This window comes from Myotis daubentonii, chromosome 17 (genome assembly GCF_963259705.1).
Source record: "Myotis daubentonii chromosome 17, mMyoDau2.1, whole genome shotgun sequence".
In the NCBI taxonomy this organism is placed as follows: Eukaryota; Metazoa; Chordata; class Mammalia; order Chiroptera; family Vespertilionidae; genus Myotis; species Myotis daubentonii.
This window is the reverse complement of record NC_081856.1, coordinates 25,672,887-25,688,889: the sequence shown is the minus strand read 5'-3', so window position 1 is coordinate 25,688,889 and position 16,003 is coordinate 25,672,887. Positions and strand designations below refer to the sequence as shown.

Below are 16,003 nucleotides of genomic sequence, written 5' to 3'. Positions count from 1 at the left end.
GGGTCCTGGCCTATAAACCTCAATCCTGTGTCTGAGGTACTGCTGACAGACTTACCTGAAGCGAAATCCATGTGTACCTGATTTCCAAATAGCGCTACACCTTGATTCTGTGCCATTGAGCTGCATTTACAGGTTGGGAAATCTAGATGCCTGTGCGTGTGCTCTTTCCAACAAGGGCTAACAAACTGCTGTAGATCCAGAGTTCCTTGTTCTAGCACCTGCCCCATCCCAGCAAGCAGAGCTAACCTTCCCTCCTCACCTGCTTATAGTTAAACAGACAGAAGGAGACAGAGTGGTAACATGGGATAGTCTATTACTCTGAGCAGGATTCTGACAAAGAGCTCAAGAGTTCATCTGTGGGCTATTTGGGGACCTGAATAACTAAGCTCTTATAGCAGCTATGCATTTTGTGCAGAGTAAGGAAGACTGCTCCTTGTTAGTATTCCAATCCTTCCATCAGACCATAACTATTAATGAAGTCCTACTGAGCATAATACATATAGACAGACCTTAAAATAGTAAGTGGCATGCTTATTATGTGGCATGCTTTTCAAAGCTTTTAATATTTTATCTCAGATTATTTAGAAACTGGAGTGATTGATCACTTTGAAAGCTATGCCATATAATGATAAAAGCCACCTACCTGAGCCCCTGCTCCAAACTCTAGCAAGGTAACCTTATTAATAGACCATGATAGAATGAAGCATTCTGGGTGCCAAATACGGCCAAAGCAGCACCAAGAGGCAACCTAAAAAGAAAACAAGAGTTAGTTTGAAATTCCAAAAGTCAGACCCAATCTGGTCAATGGCATATGAACCAAATTTTTTTTTATTCATTATCATTTATTCTTATTCTTTTAAAAGTGAAAAGTAAACAAATCAGTATCCTCAGATTAATATATCTCCCCTCCTCCCACCAATCACAATTAAGTTATCTAATTGTTCTTATTTTTATTTGGTAAAATATTTATCCAAGTCTGCTATTTCTCAAAATTGCTATTTTCTTCATTTATATGCTAAACACATCACTATTTTCTCTATACCACAGTTTTCAGAAAAACTTTTTGAGGTGTAGATTCTTATTTTCAAGAACAGCCGAGGAAGAGGTCCTGCCTGAGGAGTGTGTCCCTCAGGCCATCTGTTCCCAGGGAAGAGTGCAAACCACGAGTGCAGATAAGGACATGGACATTCTCTTTATGATGAGAATATTACTCGTTTGAAAGTAAATTCACAGGCAGCTACACACAAAGAAAAACCAAGTGTACTCTGAAGTACTTAAAGTTTTGGATTACCCTCAGCTCCGTTCTGTTGGTGCAGGTAGTTAAAACCTGCCTCTATGGGCAATAACCAAGAGAGAAAGGAATGCCAGGTGTTCTAACCAGAAATCATCTGCTTCATTACTTAGGCCAGAGAGTCAATGCTCAGTTATACATGGCTACCACTTTATTAAGATAAAGAGCTGACAGTGAGGTAATAAATATTACCAACCCGATTATACCACCAATCTGAATTACTGGGGATGCTAACAGACAAGGCCCCTCCTCTCCAGGAGCATACAAGCTAGTTGGGGCTGTAGGATAGATACCTAATGACAAGTTAAGCAATATTAAATAAATAGAATAGAATTAAATAAAATAGAAGCTGCCATAAGGCAGTATTAGAGTGAAAAATCAATAGCAAAAACAATATTATATGGTATAAACAAGTACCACAGAAGGTTAGGAGAGGAAAAGAACACTATGGATTTTTTGGTGTGATTTTTGCCTTGAAGAATATTCAATAAAGAAAGGGGGGTGGGGTGGGGGGGGACATGCTAGTTAGTCATAGAAAATCGTAAGTTAAAATTGGAGATTAGTACAGATTCTAAGTGATGCTCTGGCTGGAGTGTAGCTCAGGGTTTAGCTATTGTAGGAATTCAAATGAGAAAGGTGCACTGAAGTCCAAAGGTCCAGGATATTGTACAGTCATGTACTAATGATGAAAAGTGGGGCAACTGAGACATAATGAATGAGTCAAAAGCACTAAAAACAAGTACTTGGGGAGGAGGGAGAGTGAGAAAGAGGAAAGAGGAGGAAAAACAGGAGTGTTTGTTCAAATGAGGTGAGTGCTGGAGTAGTTAGTCCAAAGCAGAGGCAAAACCCAGCAAAACAAGCATTTCCTAGAAGAAAGGCTACTTACATGCCTAACAAAGGAGATAAGAGGAAGGTAGACAAAGGTAGTTGTTGTATAGTTTACTCTACACAATGATTCAAACCAAATTACTAGCTAACTCATGTTGGAAGAAATCAGGTAATTTAAAGTGTGGAGGGGCAGCCCACCCTGTGTGGTTCAGTGGTTGAGTGTCGACTTATGAACCAGGTTGTCAAGGTTCAATTCCAAGTCAGGGTGCATTCTCTCTCTCTCTCTCTTTCCTCTCTGAAATCAATAAAATATATTTTAAAAAAAGAAAGGGAAGAAGGGCGGCAGAGACAGAGCTTCAAGGAGAAGAATGAAAAAGGTGGCCAAATCCACAAAAAAGATAAAGCTGCTAAGAGTTATAGAACCACACTGCAATTTGTGCATAGAATTCAACACTTAGGCATGACGACACCAAACTTCAGCAAGAAAGAGCATTGTGGATGGGATGGGTGGGAGTGAGAGAATGGGAGGAGAGAGGGAGAAACACCTAAATGAGGACACCTAGTTGAGTGACAAGGAAATGACCTCCAGCAAGAGGATGCGTTCTCTCAAAGAGCCTTGCACTGAAACAGAAGAAAAAAGGTAAGATGGTGGCTAAAGGGGAACTCAGGATGCCAGGTGGAAAAGACAAGTGAGCCCTTTTGTGCTGAGGATAAAGAAACAGAGAAGAAAATGGAGCATTCTGGGAGACAAGGCAAAATGGGAGAGGTTTTTGATAAGAAAAGGGATTTCTTTATAAACCTAAACCTAGAAGAAATGTATATCCATCCTGGTAAGTTTTTGGTAAAACAGGCAAGGGATGCAAGGAGGCTGCTTAACTTCGCCAGTGCCAAGTGAAAGGGTCATATCTGGTTAAAAATGGAGGAGCAAGGAACTTGGCTTGGGGACAGGAGGGAAGATTAGAAGGCTATTCGGAGGACAAGACAGGGGTGTCCAGGGGCATCCTGGAGGGTTTTATAAAAACAAAACTTGCCATAAAGACTTAAATTTCTTAGTTATTCCTGGTGGGAACATAAACTGTTGAAACATCTCTGGAATACACTTTGGAAATCTGTAATCAAAGCCTTAAATGTTCATGTATGTTGACCTGATAATATATTTCTAAAAATAAAGCAAAAAAAAATATATATATATATATACACAAGAAACAAAGATTTAAGTATAAGTGTGTTTAAAGTATGTTTTAATAATAAAAATTGATAACACTTAATAAGAGGGGTAAAGTATATTAACTATGTAACAATTAAAAATAATGCATTTAATTAAATCACATGGGAAAACACTAATATAATTGTAAAAATTTAAAACGTAGAACAGCCGAAACCGGTTTGGCTCAGTGGATAGAGCGTCGGCCTGCGGACTGAGGGGTCCCAGGTTCGATTCCGGTCAAGGGCATGTACCTGGGTTGTGGGCACATCCCCAGTGGGAGATGTGCAGGAGGCAGCTGATCGATGTTTCTCTCTCATCGATGTTTCTAACTCTCTATCTCTCTCCCTTCCTCTCTGTGAAAAATCAATAAAATATATTTAAAAAATAAAAAAATAAAACGTAGAACATACAATATACCATGATTCTAATTTTGTAAAGTACATACTTAGAACTACCCTCTCCCACCAATACACTTAAATGAACCTGGGTAAGTTATAAATAAATAAAAAATTAGCAAGATATAGGCTTTATACCCTTCTACATTTTATAAATGTGTTACTTTTATAGTAAGAAAAAGTTTTTACCAGAAAGAATGGTTTCTCAATAAACAGTACTAGAAGTTTGTTGTCCATTAAAAAAAAACACACACACCTTAAATCCATACTTCACATCATATACAAACTTAACACTAAGTGAATCACAGCACAAATGTAAAACTAAAATTATAAAAATTTTAGAAGAAAACACAGACTAAAATCTTGTCATATTGAATAAGCAAAAAGTCCTTGGCTACAACACTAAAACCACAACCCATAAAACAACGAATTGATAAAATGAATTTCATTAAAATTTAAAACTGCTCTTCAAAAAACAATATTAAGAGAATGAAAAAAAACAAACAAATAATAATTTAAAAAAAAACAAGCCACTAGAAGAAAATCTTTGCAAAGCACATATCTGATACAGAACTTATATCCAGGATATGTAAAGAACTTCCAAAACTCCATGATAAGAATACCCAATTAAAGAATGGACAAAATATCTGAATAGACATCTTAAGATAAATGGATGGCAAATAAGCACATGAAAAGATGCTCAACATCATTATCACTAGGGAAATGCAAATTAATACCACAGTGAGATACCACTATCTACCCACCAGAATGACTAAAATTAAGAAGACTGACCATCTGATGGTATCAAGTGCTGGTGAAGATATAAGGCTAATGAAATCATATACCACAGATGAGAATGTAAAACTGGTACAATCACTTTAGAAAACAGTTTGGCATTTCTTAAGTGAAACATGTGCCTATCACATGACACAGCCATTTCACACCTATTATTTACCCACAAGATATGAAAACCTTATACAAAGACTTGTATGTGAATATTCATAGCAGTTTTATTTGCAATAGTCAAACACTAAATACAACCCAAATGTCCATCAATGTGTGACTGGATAAACTGTAGTAGAATCAGATAATAAACTACTAATAATTTGAATGAAAGTCAGGCAAGAAAAACCCACACACAAAAAAAAAACAGAGAGAGAGAGTACATATTATATTAGAGGACTGGTACACGAGATTCGTGCACTGCGGGGGGGGGAGGTTGTCCCTCACCTGTGCCCTCTCTCAGCCTAGGACCCCTCAGAGGATGTCCTAAGCTGGATCGGGACTAAGCTGGCAGTCAGACATACCTCTCGCAGTCCGGGGCTCTTGTAGTCCGGGACCCCTTGCTCCTTACCACCTACCTGCAGCGGAGGCAGGAGAGGCTCCCGCCACTGCCTCTGCGCTCACCAGCCGTGAGCCCGGCTTCTGGCTGAGTGGCGCTCTCCCTGTGGGAGCGCACTGACCACCAAGGGGAAGCTCCTGCATTAAGCATCTGCCCCTGGTGGTCAGTGCGCATCATAGTGACAGGTCGTTCTGCCATTAGGTCGATTTGCATATTACGGCTTTTATTATATAGGATGATTCCATTTATATAAAATTCTAGGAAATGCAAACTAATCTGTAGTGACAGGAAGTAGCTCAGTGGTTATCTGGGGACAGAGGAGGGATCATTCACAAAACACATGAGCAAACGTCTGGGAATGATGGATATATTTACTATGCTAATTATGGTTTCAGGAATATAAACATATGACACAAATTGGTAAATTGTACACTTAAAATGTGTGCAATTTATTAAATATCAATTATAAACTCAAATTATAAAAGGAAGCATTTTCATATTGAGAAAAACTTAAAATTAGTAAGGATGAAAAACAAATCTTCATGTGGATTTACTTAACATTGCAAAAAAATCCAAAAACAACTTTCTGTGAACTGATAAACTAAAACTCTTTATAAGGGCAATGCCTCAAAAGGACTAAAATCTTTCCTTCCCATTTAGAGGGGGGGGGGGGAGAAGAGGAATATGGGCTTAGTGTAAGAGTAACATTCAATCTTTACTAGAAAGGATACATGTCTGGGCAGTTTTTATTTTTTTTTATTTTGGATATAACATATTTTCTTTGTTAGTTGATGGACATTTAGGTTGTTTCCACATTTTGGCTATTATGAATAGTGCTGCTATGCCCATTTTGTGCACAAATTTTTGAATTGATATGTTTTTATTTCTCGTGTATGTATATATGTAGGAGTGGAGTTGCTGGGCCATATAGTAACTTTGGTTAGCCTTTTGAGGAACTGCCAAGCTGTCCTCCATAGCAGCTGCACCAACCTACACTTTTACCATTAATGTGTGAGGGTTCCAATTTCTCCATTATCTTTGTCAACACTTGCTAATGTCTGTCTTAAAAAAAAGTACAGCCACCCCAGTGAGTGTAGAATGGTATTTCACTGTGATTTTAATATGCATTTCTCTAACGACTAGTGATGTTGATCATTTTTTCATGTGCTTGGTGGCCATTTTTATGTCTTCTATGGAGAAATGTCTTTTCAAATCCTTTGGGCAGTTTTTAGAGCCACATTCTCAGCTGTCGCCCTTGGAGGAAGCCAGTGCAGTTCACCTGTTGCTTTATAGACTGGCACATCATACTACATGATTTAAAGGCTTCAGGAATATACTCTAACTGGAACTAAAGCCTGCAAATAAATAGTTCTGAGATAAGTTCCATTTATCAAATATGAAAGGAAGTACCCACTGAAGTGTCTCAATTCAGCCTCTATATAGACCTTTTAAATATGTTAATTAGTGGTAGCCTTAACAAGAAAGAAGTGTCTTGCTAATTGGTAGGCCTGACATTGATTAAAAACAAAAAAACAAAAAACACCACCACCACCAAAGTAACACTCCAGCCAAGATAACAAATGAACAAGTGTTAGCCAAGCATGGGCAGATATTCTAGGTAAAGGAAGTCAGATACTGTATGGTGGATCTGGGCAACTTCTGGCAATCTGTTATTTTTGGAGCCCCAAAGTGAGAGAAGAGTGGAGCTATGAGGCTGGAGACGGGTAGAGGAGCCTTGTGAGAATCACGTTACCAACGTCTGACAAATTTACAATAATTCTGATTATTTACAAATTATCCTAAATGTAGGTGCCTGTACCATTTGCTCCCCCATGTCCATCTTCAGCCATGTTTTTACAGAAAACAACCCATCTCTGTGCACCTATGTTGACTTATGGAGCAGAATGAAGCAGTGATCTGCCTTTTGATTTTTATTTAGGTTTGCATTTTTTAAAAGAAATCTGACCTTCCTCAATCATAAACTCAGGCCTTGGCAGTGTTTGCCGACAGGTCGTTAACAAAAAGGGGCTTAAATCCATCAATGTGAGGCCTTGGGGTCCTCTTTCTTGAAGCTTCAGCCAGGACCTGGGGCAGCTCCTTCTCCACTGCAGGGCACATCCTCTGGTTTGTGCCCCGCACCCCAACTTTGGTGAGATGTTTCATTATCTTAACAGTATAGTTCTGGCAGTTGTCTTTGCCCTGCTCCTTTACAACTCCGACTTAGAGAAGGCCTCAAAATACAAATCTTTACATCGCTTAACAGAGCTGAGATCAGTACAGGGGAACAGGCAAGGGACTTGCTTTTTGGGAATAAGAACTGAATTTGAATCCTGCCTGACTGGCCCTACTGTCAGTGTAACTTTGGGCAGGTTGACCTCTCATCAGCATTTTCCTCTGCAGAACGGGAATACATACTTACCTTGCATTACTGCAAGAATAAACAAGGATATATACATAAAATCTCCAGCATAGTTCTGAGGGCTCAAAATGAAAAGCTATTATATTTAGTATGCTACTCAGAAATAAGTACTGCCCCCAAATGGCCTAATGTGTACTTAAAAATAAGTTTTGTTTTGTTTTCTTTTTTTTCCTGGCACAGGCTTTTATACAGAATCACAGCCAACAATCTTTGAAGAAGAAACAATGGGACTACTCTATGTGAAGACGACTTTGCAGTCATATGGAATGTGAGATTTATACTAAAAGTGTTATTTGGTACAGCAGTATACTTGTGATGTTCTCCGCTCTGTGACCAAATGGGGCGTACCTGAAATTTTATGGTGCTCACAGATAATCTCACATCACAGCTAAAATAAAACCAATCCATGTGGAGCCAGAAGTCATTTTTGCGTGTTGAATGGGATGGTAACTTGGGAAATATGTGATTATTGACTATCCAGAGATGGGCTGACCCCTTCTCGTACAGGCTTAACTGTGGTAAAAGATTATAATGCATCCATGAAAATATTAAGATTACTAAAAATCAGAGAAAACAGCTACAAATTTAAAAACATACTCTACTGAAGTACATAGCACAACAAAATTTCACACTGTATATTCTGCAATGTGAATGTCTCTTTCACTCCGTCTCTCAAGTTAATCCCCAACCCTCAATCCTGAAAATGAAGCAAGGGTTGGTTGGTAAGAGGGGTGGGGAACTGAATCCCATCTAGCAGAGTCAGGCTGGGGAAGGATTAGGTATAAAGCAGCGGTTTTCAACCTGTGGGTCACGACCATCGGAAAACACATATAGCATATCAGATATTTACATTACGATTCATAACAGTAGTAAAATTATAGTTATGAAGTAGCAATGAAAATAATTTTATGGTTGGGGGTCATGACAACATGAGGAACTGTATTAAAGGGTCGCGACATTAGGAAGGTTGAGAACCAATGGTATAAAGGAAAGGCACAGCGAGGAGGTGGGGAGCCAATATTGCAAAAACACTAGTACTCAGCTAAGACTCATACCACAAAGGGGCTGCTCTAATAGACAGTAACTTCTCTTTGTTTTTAAACAAGCAATGTGTGATTTTTGAGGTTTCTAAATGATCATACGTGTAATATTTTTACACCCTTGCTTATCCCTTGCAGAAGAAATGTTTCTAAATACTAGTAAATGTAATTTTAACTAAGTAAATTTACATTAGGTCCACAATGTCAAATAGTTACCTTTAGCAACAATGCAGTGTCTGCCAAATTTATCCATAGGTACCTGCCACAACACTGGACTTGCTTGTTTTATTTTGTTTTAAAATTTTTTACTGCATTGCTCTTCATCATAATGTAAGGAATGACACAGAGACCTGAGTATGTATTTTTCCTATGCAATACTGGACATGCTTTTGGGCCTTTCTGAACCTCAACATCTTTAACTATAAAGAGAACACAGACGATTTTTGATTGAGTAACAGAGAAGTAAGGTAGAAAGAAGGCCACAGAAAATCATGGCTGGTGTTCTTTGGCTTTTTAAACTGGATAATATAAAACTATGGATCAATCCATGCCAGACGAGAGGGGGGAAAAGTGACTTCAGGAGTAAGAAAAACAGGGAAAAAAACCCAAAAAACCTCTTGGGTGTATATCCAAAATTTTCAGTTGGGTCCCAGTGAAGGCTGCAGAATAAGCTCCATCAGAGCAGAGATATTGCCTTTTATTATCCATTTCTATATCCCTAACATCTAGAACAGTGGACACACAAAGGAGATACTCAAATATTTGTTGAGTGAACAGGAGAAGAGGGAAGGTGGGAAACTCTCCATTCTGTTGGCCAAATGGATCTGTAGAAGAAAACAGCTGCCCAACCTACTTGATTACTTTAGTGAATAATTAGCAATTGATTGAATACTATAAATTTGAAAATTCTTTTGTATTTCCCTAGAGTATTCAGCAATCAAGAACATCTTGTTCTTTCTTGACTTGGCCCACCCTCACAGACAGCAGGACGCTGCAGTCACTGTGCCATCTTGTGGTCGTATCTAGAAAGTTCGTCTTCCTCAATATAACAGTAGAATCCCCTTACCTGCACAGAGGCTCTTGGAATGGGCTGTAAAAATAAACTTTCGGGTAAATAAATGTATTATTTAATTTAACTATTGAGGTATCATGGAAAACACAAATTTTTATCAGGCACTAGCTGTACCATCAAAGAGCCTGTAATCTAGTAGGGAAGGTATCCCAAAAGGACACTTATAATTTGTAATTATTGGTAACACAACATAGAAGGTAGACTACGCAATAAAATAAGCACAGTTTAGGAGAAATGGGAATTCACAGAAAGAAAAGATTCTTTCATGCTCTGGAGATGAGAATTTTGGAAAGAAGAGCCAGCTGAATCAAGTAAAGAGGTAAGAGGTGGAGTACAGCCCCGCGGGGAGGAGCAGCCTGGAAAGGGCAGCGCCTCTGGAGTGTGTGGGCTGCAGGAGGAGCCGTTATTCCTTCCCTGACCGGAGCCCACAGGGCCTTCAGAAGAGGAGTGGGAAAGGAGGCTGTAGAAAGGCAAGCCTGGGAGCAGACTGGGACCAAGTGAAGGGCCTCTGCTTTAGGAAGGTGAACAGCAGAGGAAAAGGCAGTTTTGCTTGTGGAAACAATCTTTCCTAGTAATTACAGGGGTCACATGGACTAGCTGTGTGGCCTTGGGTAAATGACTTACCTTATTTTCATCTGGTGTTTCCTCAGTTGAAAAGTGAGATAATTGAACCCTACAGGGCTGCTGTGAAGAATAACTGTTACTGTATATGCAGCACATAGCACAGTAATCAGGCGATAACGTGAAGCCCTCGAATGGCAGCTTATTTAACCAGCAAGGGGGAACCAGAACAGGTTTTAAAGAGCCGGGTAAGGACCAGAAGGGAAGAAGGCCTATGACGGAGACACAGGAGGGATGACTTGCAACACACAGGTGTTTGGGGGAAGAAGTGTGGAGGGGGCAAAAGAAGGAACTCTACCACCCACAGAATGGACAGAAGAGGATGGTCAACAGCAGGGTAGAAGGAACACTACCGAACAGGAGGTAAACCAGGAAGGTCTGTCATAGAAACAGAAGGAAGAGACTGTTTCATGGAGACTGATCAAAATAAAGACTAAACACTACTCCCTTTGGATTTAGCAACCTGTAGGTTTTCAGTCATCTCGGAAAGAAGTATTTCAGGGGTTGGAGGGTCCAGAATGAAATGATGAAGTTGAAGAAGGAATGCCAACGTGAGAATCCTGAGGCTCTAAGACTACATCACTCTTTGGAGAAATTGTTATTAGCTGGAGGGGAAATTATAGAGAGCTCTCTGTCACTGTTGTCTGTTTGATTTTCAAGATGGCACAGGTCTGACATGTTTAGGTTCGATAGGAAGGACAAGGTAGAGAAGGAAAGGCTGAGGATGAGACTCAGAGCACAAGAAGAGATAGAGGAGGACAGGGTGTGTGCAGAAGCTGAACCAAAGACGACAGAGAAGACAGTAATTAATGTTGTTTCACAGGAGAGGTGACACCTGAGCAGTTTTCAAGGATGAATAGACTTTGGCCAAGTGGACAAAAGGATGTCAGAACATTCTAGTAGAGAAAATGGCATGAGCGAAGGCAGGCCTACGAATCCCAGACTGACATGCCTAAAGAACTTCAGTAGTTTGGTGTTAGGTGAAGGAAAAGGGGAAGAAGGGAGAGAACATTCTTGGGGCAGAGCTGGAGAGTAACTGGGGACCAAATTACAACAGGCCTTGGGCTCAATATGTCCTTTCAGGCCTACTTTATACTCTCTTCTTCTAAATCACCCTGCAATGACCATTCGCAGTCATCTGGAAAGCCAAGAAAAGAAAATGCAAGGGACAGAATCCTTCCAGGGTTGGGAGCAGTAAGGTATGTTCAGAGGGCAGTCGCTGGAGTGGAATGTTCGTAAGCACTAGTGAGAGCAAGCTGTTGGTGGCAGGCAGCAAGTGAAACCAGAAGGGAATGGACAGCCCAAGAGAAAAGGAGGAGCTGAGAGTGGCAATCATGAAAGAACAGGTTCAGCAGGAGCCAGGGGGTAAGCAGAGTTAAAGGACATGAAACTGGTCAGCAAGGTGCATGATAGGGTTCTAATTCAGAGGGGAGCAGTTCCAAGCCACAATGACAATGTTGCAAAACATGCAAATGTGAGGTATTTTTATTATGTATTGTAATTAAGGGAATCTTGATTATGACTTTTGAATATTCCTAACATTCTAGATTTCTCAATGGACATCCCCCAGACAATTAATACTTAAAGGTACCAAAAACAGGTGCCAATTTGAATCATGATTGTTTTTAAAAGGAATTATTGGGTAATATGTATAATTACTCCCTTAAATTACTTGCTTCCTAACTTCTGATTAGTTCAGAATTTTTCCTCTCACTTTAATGTGAATATGTAGCATTAATATAAAGTGATCTTTCACTTATTCTGCAAGGTCAGGGATCTAAAACATAGGAGGAAAGACAGAAAGGAGGAACACAGGTTCTGAGCAGCCAAATTAGATGTTACAAATCCACTCACATCATGAACTTCATTGTGGAGGTGAGGACCACATGCCCTTCCTCACTCAGTGTCAATCTCACAGGCAAAATGATAAGTTGAGTTACTGAGATCTGGGCAAAGGCAACCTCAGGTGTCAAAGGCAAATGTAATGATGGCAGCAGGAGGTGACTGCTAGGAAGGGAAAACACAGAAAGAGAAATATATACAAGAGAAATAAAGGGCACAGGCAGTAGCATGGTTTATGTGGCCGTAGCCCACGGTGGGGAGGGTAAGGGAATGGGCACTCCCATGGACTACTGGCGGCTACCCGAGGACAAACTGGTCATGCAACAGCCGAGCAAGAAAGGCACTTATCATTTTGTTCACTCATTTCACTCCTAAAAATTATTTAAAGAAAATAATCTGAGATGCACATAAAGATTTAGGCACAAGGCCATTCATCACTGCATTATTCATTATTTAAAGACTGAAAACAAACTACACAGCCAACAATTGGGGGAAGGCTAAATAAACCATGGTGCTCATCTCTAATTACTCTGGATTTTGAGGACTATGCAGAAGTAACACATAAACACATGGGAAATAACCTTTATACAATGTAAACTTTTCCTAAAGTAGAATACAAAATAGAGACCCCAATTTCGTTTATAAAAGTATTACCTATTACATAAGGTTTAAGAAAAAAAAATGCCAGAAGGAAATGCCTATTAGTATTTATCGTGTTTTTAAGAATGTGAACATTAATATACCAGAAATAAGACATATCTTTACTATATTTACATTGATGTTATACTTATTGCTTATAGCACATAATTGAATATTTACTTCTTACATATTCAATCTTTCCAACTTTTCTTTCTAGGGCATTATTATATGTTTGGAGGCAAAACATAAAATGAGGAGGCACAGGAGCACGTCAAACAATCCAAAAGGGATGCAATTAGCAAAATCCAGACTTGTGGGAAACTCTACAAGACCAAACAAAAACAGAAACAAAAACCCAATTTCTTCAACGAAAATTTTAAGGGGGAGGAAAAGGAAGGGGAAACTTGATGGTCAAAAAGAACTTTAAGAGATATATCAACTAACTGTAGATATGGTCTTACCAAATTTGGATCATACAAATATTTTTAAAAAATTAAGAAACAACTGTGGAGATCTGACGCTAAATATTTGATATTAAGGGAGTATTGTTCTTTTGGAGTGTGATAATCGCATTATGATTATACTTTTAAAAAAGAGTCTGAATATTTTGTAAATATACTAAAAATATACAAATGATATGAAATAATTTGCATCAGAATAGTCTGCAGGAGAAGGGGCTAGCATGGGTAGAGGGACAGACAAAATAGGACTGGCCGCAGAGGCAGTAACTGCTGAAACTGGTTATGGGTATATGAGGATTCATTCTACAATTCTTCCTATTTTTGTACATCTTCAAAATATTCTATAATAAAAAGTTTTTAAAAGACCTCAAAAGGCAGCACTACCCTTAACCTACACAGTAAACCTATATGGGATATACTACAAACTGTGTGGGTACTTAATAAAGACTGCAAAGTCAGAAATTATTTTCATGCAGTTTATGATGCTTACAACTTCTGTGATCTAAGGAATACACGTGATCATTTCTGAAATCCTGACCCTGCCACAAAAGTCACAGGCCAATCAATTGATCTATGCTACTTGACGGAAGCCAAGAAGATACTTCTGAGGGTATGAGAGGACGTAAGAGTAACACAGTAACAGTATCTTTAGTAGTCATGGTCTTACAATTATATAAACTACTAGGGGCCCGGTGCACGAAATTCGTGCACTGGGGTGTGTGTGTGTGGGGGGGGGAGTTTCCCTCAGCCCAGTCTGCCCCCTCTCACATACTGGGAGCCCTCAGGCGTTGACCCCCATCACCCTCCAATCGCAGGATCGGCCCCTTGCCCAGGCCTGACGCCTCTGACAGAGGCATCAGGCCTGGGCAGGGGACCCTCATTTCCCCCCATCACTGGTTCTGCCCCTAGCCCAGGCCTGATGCCCCTGGCCCAGGCGTCAGGCCTGGCCAGGGGACCCCCAGACCCCTCCGATTGCTGGCTCTGCCCCTTGCCCAGGCCTGATGCCTCGGCCAGAGGCGTAGACCCCCATCACCCTCCGATCGCCTGATCGGCCTCTTGCCCAGGCCTGACGCCTCTGCCAGAGGTGTCAGGCTTGGACAGGGTACCCCCACCTCCCCCCGATCACTGGCTCTGGCCCCCGCCCAGGCCTGAGGCCTCTGGCCCAGGAATCATGCCTGGGCAGGGGACCCCCATCTCCCTCTGATCGCTTGCTCCACCCCCCGCCCAAGCCTGATGCCTCTGACCCAGGCTTCAGGCCTGGGCAAGGGGACCATCATATCCCCCCAATCCCTGGCTCTGCCCCCCACCCAGGCCTGATGCCTCGGCCAGAGGAGTTGACCCTCATCACCCTCCGATCACCAATCACCGGATCGGCCCCTTGACCAGGCCTGAGGCCTCTGGCAGAGGTGTCAGGCCTGGGCAGGGGACCCCCAGCTCCCTGCAGTTGCAGGCTCCGCCCCTGCCCAGGCCTAACGCCTCTGGCTGAGGCGTCCGGCCCGGGCAGCGGGGACCCGCAGCTGCAGCAGCCTCGCGATCGTGGGCTCCGCTTTAGGCCCAGGCAAGGGACCCCTAGCTCCCGGGACTGCTAGCTTCGACCGTGTCCAGCTCCCATTGCTGGCTCCACCCCTACTTCCTGCTATCACTGTCCAGGGCAGCAAAGGCGCCTGATTCTCCAATCATGGCTGGGGGGCAGGGCAAAGGCGGCCCTGGGGCCGCCTTTGCCCTGCCCCCCAGCTCTTAGCTCCCCCCTGGGTTTCTGATCACTGTCAGTGGCAGGGGGCTTCTTCCTGCTTTCCCTTTCGCCTCCCTGCATTGTGCCTACATATGCAAATTAACCGCCATCGTGTTGGCAGTTAACTGCCAATCTTAGTTGGCAGTTAATTTGCATATAGCCCTGATTAGCCAATGAAAAGGGTATCGTCGTATGCCAATTACCATTTTTCTCTTTTATTAGATAGGATATTGGGACATGGTTTTTAATATTTAGGCTTTCAAGCAATCATTCAGTATACAATGACTGGGTAATTTTTATCTCTAATAAGGGTGGGGGATAAGTTATTGTAGCAAGATCAGGCTGTGTCAAGCTGTGATAAAATGTGGTGGATAAAATGTGGTGCTTATGGAAGCAATGGGTGTAGCGCAGTGGAAGGGCCCTGGACAGACCAAGCACCAGGAGAAAGCATTTGCTGCACTTGGTGATGGAGGGAGGGAGAGAGCGAGAGCGAGAGCGAGAGAGAGAGGTAGAAAGATAGAGAGACTGCCTAAACTGGCGAGGGTTAGGAGAGGAGGTAAAGACGTGAAGGTCTGTGAGAGAAAGAGGACAGCTGGATGGAGGTGGCAGGGTCAAGTGAAGGCTGCGAACCACTTTGGCCTGGAGAATCTTGAATATCTCCACTGGCTGCAGAAAAGGAGCCAATGGGATGAACACAACTCCATATTCAATGACACAAGAAAAGAGACAGTGCACCTTGAGCAGCAGCACAGAGCTTCTAAGCAGCTAAGAAAAGAAGGGGTTAGGGTACAAGGAAGGTTGGTGGTCAGGGAACAGACTGTTGACAGGGCACATCTGATAGACTCAATCTTCTCAGTGAACTTGGGGCAAACTTAGCTCATGTCTATTACAGATCCCAAGTCAACTATCTATTAGAGTATTAGCTATTAATAGATTAGTATTATTAGAACATAAATATTATAGATTTTTATTCTATTAAATATAATAACTATAAACTATTGATAGAATAACATTAATCTATTAATAGACTATTAGACTCTTAAGATATTCTAGTTCTATAAGAGAACTATTACCATCATTATTATTAGGTAGAATTTCAGAGTGGACAGGGTTG

General features: G+C 41.2%; 1 protein-coding gene across 5 annotated transcripts in view; it reads right to left on the bottom strand.

Moving 5' to 3' along the window:
- Window positions 1–16,003, bottom strand: part of PLAG1 (PLAG1 zinc finger) — a 49,819-nt gene that overhangs the window by 17,821 nt on the left and 15,995 nt on the right. For 3 of the 5 annotated variants that reach the window (XR_009449705.1, XM_059673153.1, XM_059673155.1), the window contains exon 2: window positions 644–748. The exons of the other annotated variants lie outside the window; for them this stretch is intronic. The gene's annotated coding sequence lies outside the window, so the exon portion shown is untranslated. The remainder of the gene's footprint in view (window positions 1–643; window positions 749–16,003) is intronic. 5 annotated transcript variants of the gene reach the window in all.